The sequence below is a fragment of the Mirounga leonina genome, unplaced genomic scaffold (assembly GCF_011800145.1).
Source record: "Mirounga leonina isolate KUSES-001 unplaced genomic scaffold, KU_Mleo_1.0 Mir_178, whole genome shotgun sequence".
NCBI lineage: Eukaryota > Metazoa > Chordata > Mammalia > Carnivora > Phocidae > Mirounga > Mirounga leonina.
The window spans coordinates 4,762,281-4,767,155 of record NW_023270464.1 but is presented as its reverse complement, the minus strand read 5'-3'; the positions used below and the strand labels follow the sequence as shown (position 1 = coordinate 4,767,155).

Sequence of the window (4,875 nt, the reverse complement as noted above, 5' to 3'; positions counted from 1 at the left end):
ATAATATATTCAAAGCTGAGATTGGGAATAAAAAATTTTCTGTCACCATTTCTATTCATGGTGGATGTCCTAATGCAATAAGCTATGGAAGGGGAATAAACAGTGTATAAGAATTAGAAATGGAAAGGTATAAGTTTATTTACAGACAACAAAATAATGTGTGTGAATCATCTATCATATATTTCTCTATTGTCTGTCTAATCTGAACATGAAAAATTAAAACTAAGAGTTAGTTTAGCAAAGGTGATGTATTAGTAAACAAATAACTACAGTGATATGCACTTCTGTGTGAAATAACAAATGAAAAATGAAGATTCATAAATATAACACTTTCAGGAATATCAGAAACATCAACTGCATAGGAAAAGATCTACACATAATATTACAAAACATCATTCAAAGAAAGTAAATAATATCTTACAAATGAGGGGATATAACATATTCACATTGGCAGATTCAGTTACATATAAATTTTAATTCCTTCCCCCAAACTCATTTTAAAGATTCAATGTAATAGCATTCCAAGTCCAAATCCTGTTAAATTTTTTTTGGAAATTGTCAGTTTAATTTCACAAGTTATGTAGAATGCAAAGAGCCAAAAAAAAATCTCAGTCATCTTGATGAAAATGAAGAAAGTTTCATGAATTAAATGACAAAATTTCAAAATTTCAATTTTATAGGTTAGAGTAGTTAAGATTCTACTGATAAAAAATAGAAAACTAGTCCAGTGGGGAATAAAATAGACTCCACAAACAGATCAACAGATATACGATTACTTGATTTATAATAAATGTACTTCTGTTGCATGATGAGTAAATGATGATGTGTTCAAAAGATGGTACTAGAGGGCACCTGGGTGGCTCAGTCGTTAAGCGTCTGCCTTCGGCTCAGGTCATGATCCCAGGATCCTGGGATCAAGCCCGCATCAGGCTCCCTGCCCTGCAGGAAGCCTGCTTCTCCCTCTCCCACTCCCCCTGCTTGTGTTCCTGCTCTCGCTATTTCTCTCTCTGTCAAGTAAATAAATAAAAATCTTAAAAAAAAAAGTTGGTACTAGATATATTGGTTATCAATATGAAAAAAAGATGAGTCTCATTTTCAAACCATACAAGGGAAATAAAAATGGAGAGACTAAAATAGCAGATGGGGGAGAGCATCTACAGGGGAGCTGTCTTCAGTAATTTTCTTAAACTGAGAATATTAAGTGATATGTTTTGCCCATGCAGGGAACTTATGGGGAAAATATGAATGATTACATGCAGAATGAACACATTTGTTGAAGTTTAACCGATAAGCACAGGGCTGTTTTACCAAATTCTGGGCTGCACAGGGATGTATAGTAAATACCTAAACTGTGTGGAATAAAAAGCTAAAGTGCTAAGCTAAAGTATTTTTTAGCACAGGGATAAATTATCCACAGTTTACAGAGCTGAGTTTAAAAAGGAAACAGCATGGGCACCTGGGTGGTTCAGTCGGTTAAGGTCCAACTCTTGATTTTGGCTTAGGTCATGATCTCAGGGTCCTGGGATGGAGCCCTGTGTTGGGCTCCTTGCTCAGTGGGGAGTCTGCTGGAGATTCTCTTTCTTCCTCTACCTCTGCCCTTCCCCCATGTTCTCTCTCTCTCTAAAATGAATAAATAAACAAATCTTAAAAAAAATTTAAAAAAAGGAAACTGCTGTTGCAACAGGTGTGAAAAACAGGTGGAATGATACCAAAAATAAAAATTAATCTGAATTCCCCTCAATAATTACAGAGAGACATAATATATATCTACAGATATATACACAGGTATATCTACAGATATATACAAATATATATCTACAGATATATACAAATATATCTACAGACTAAGAAAGAGTAGCCTCTAAGATATTTAGGTTCATTCTTTAAGGAAATATGGATATTATGATGGCTAATTTTTCTCCATGAGTGACTCACATAGATGATACCTTCATGAGAACTTTATACCTGAAGTTTTGCTGTGATTGAAGTTGAAAAACCTTGTAATTTTTTAAAGATTTTATTTATTTATTTGACAGTGAGAAAGACAGCGAGAGAGGGAATACAAGCAGGGGGAGTGGGAGAGGGAGAAGCAGGCTTCCTGCAGGGCAGGGAGCCTGATGCGGGCTTGATCCCAGGATCCTGGGATCATGACCTGAGCCGAAGGCAGACGCTTAACGACTGAGCCACCCAGGCGCCCCAGAAAAACCTTGTAATTAATTGGTATTATTTTTTATGATATATTATTGGGTTGGATCTAAATTCACATGCAGATAGATCTATTTCTGTTAGATTATTTTTTTCTAAGGTGCTGTGAAATATGTGCATCATAAATGAACAACTCACAATTGAAGGACCTTGGAATTTGCAGCCAGAAGTTTGAGATTCAGTTATATGCTTTGACCATGATACATGAGATTGAATAAAATCATAAGCAGTCGGATACCTGATATCTAGCTTCTTACATCATTAGGTTTACTTTAGGAGGAAAACATATGCTATGAGAGATGCCTTTTTTTTTTTTTCTGCTCTGGAATCTGGAAGATACAGGAAGATATAAGAACTGGTTAATAGTAAGATGTTGTTTCTGTATAAATGCTCTTGACAGGTTTTGAGACCAATGTACTTTATTTGCTCTAACTTGACTGCATTTAGTGAACCTCTGGTCTATATTCAAAGGAATGTGCCCTTTTTTGAGTAAGGACACCCAATATCCCTAATGTAGAAACCACAGAGGAACACATGAACAATGCAGATATGATATATATATTTTTTCATCTTTGACTACTGTCCCAACACTGTCTGCATAGACAAAAACAAATGGAGAACAGAACCATTTAGCTCACTTTCCCTGGGGCACCATTAACTACCCAGTTGCCCTGCACTGAATTTTTCATATATCTAGTTCACTTGGGACCAGAAGTTAAGAGTGCCATCCATAGTAAGAGTTTTCAGGACAAAGAAGTTGTAGGTAGAGGGGGTGCCACGATTTGAGCGAATGATGATGTCTTGAGGAGGTGTGATAACATAAAAATCATGCTCACTAGGATTACATTGGGGGCCATCAGAAATGATAATCCTAGATTGTGAAGTGGAGGAAGGGGTTCTTAGCTTTCCTAGAGTAGATATTCTAATGATGGGCTTCAGATAATAAATCTCCTGTGTGAAAGTTGTTCATCCACCCCTTCCTGTCTCCTTCCAAGTGAGAAATACTCCTATATTAACTGGGTTTGGGTGCTTCATTCTCATATTTTTTTGGGAAATTATACTTCATTTCTTTCTTATATTGTGTATTGCAGTCATCTGACTGGCATGATATGCACCATTACGTGAATTAGGGCTAGTTAACTACCTTTGGTAACTGAAAAATTCCAAATTGATTTTTAAATCAGTGAAGACTTACCTCTAGGGCATTTAGGTTCATTCTTTCAAACAACATGACTATCATTATGGCTTCCTTTTCTCCCAGGGTCATGTATATGATGGGATCTTCAACAGAAGAATTTCATTTTTCACCTGAGCTTGCTTTAAATGAAAGTTGAGAGAGTTTTATGATTCTTTTGGCATTTCTATAGTGCCACATTTGCTTGGGTCTAAATGCCCGAGTAGACAAAGTCAACCATTATATTACTTCATGTTTTCAATGTATTGTATTTATGGGTCATTTTTGGACTATGAATATTTAAGTCTCCTGACAATTGTGGACAGAGGTTTCAGAGTCAGACATTTATTTGCCTGTGGATGTAACAATCAATAAAATTAGAAGCTTCTTGGTATATTATTTACTGTTTAGGAGTAGTTCCCAAGAGATACAGTTTTCAACTTTGACTACTCTCCTACTCCTGTCCTCTTAAATAAAGACTACTGAAGAAGAGTACTTTCTGACATTCTACACTGGGGACACATGACAACTATCCAGACTAACTTTGCTGAATCTTCCCAAACTCTAATCCACTTTGCCACAAGGGTTTCAGAATGCCAACTCTAGTTAGAGTTTTCAGGATCAAATAGGTCTATAATGAGAATGCCATGGCTTGGGTCATAAGGAAACTTGATAACAAAAATTATGCTGACATCAGCGTAGGTTCCATTCTTAGGAAGGGATGTAGAGGAGTTCTAGGCTAAGAAAACAGAGTTATGGAAGCAGATATAATAAAGAAAGAACAAGTGGTCATTGAAAACTTAGATAAGACACTGTGTCAGAAGGAAAGCATCAGAATAGATGGTGGTTGCCCTAGTAAATAAAAAAAAAAAACTGAAATAAAACAGTTATGCTACTAAATGGCAAAATTAGAACTGAAATACAGTGCCATAGAAACCAACTTATTTTTTTATTTCAATGTACAGTGTAGCAGCCCTATTCTTTGGTAACTCCAGCAACTCAAATGCTTTTTAGAATGTATCCAAGACTGCTGCAAGAACAGAAAATGATAAAAGTTCATATGTCCTTTTCCCCAACTAAGCTATTCTAAGAATTCAATTACTCTGGAGATACCCATGAAAATTTCTGAGGTGCTCGGCAGTTTCAATCTAAAGCCCTATTCAGGGGGATGCATACTGGCTGCTATGTGGATTATTGCCTTCAGTTGACCTTCTTGACTAATGGTAAGGTCACAATGGAAGCAAAATGGTAACCCCCGCATCAGGGAGTAACAAGTCCTCAGGATTCCAACTATACACTTCCTGCAACAACTCAGGCTATTCTTTGTACCTTGGAAACCCAACATGAGGGGCTGCTGGCAGGAGTCCTTGAAATATTTCTATACCAGATGAGTGGGGAGAAGTTAAGTACTGTATTCAGAAGCTAGATGACTTCTCCACTGATTTTCACTGAGGCATTTTCTCAGTTTAAATATATAAATCCATGTGAAAATTGTA

At 36.4% G+C, this 4,875-nt stretch overlaps 1 non-coding gene across 1 annotated transcript; it reads left to right on the top strand.

Moving 5' to 3' along the window:
• The first annotated feature begins 2,976 nt into the window (after positions 1-2,976).
• LOC118023237 lies at positions 2,977-3,060 on the top strand. The gene has a single exon (XR_004682707.1). It is a non-coding gene; the product is annotated as a small nucleolar RNA SNORD115 (small nucleolar RNA).
• The last annotated feature ends 1,815 nt before the right edge of the window (positions 3,061-4,875 follow it).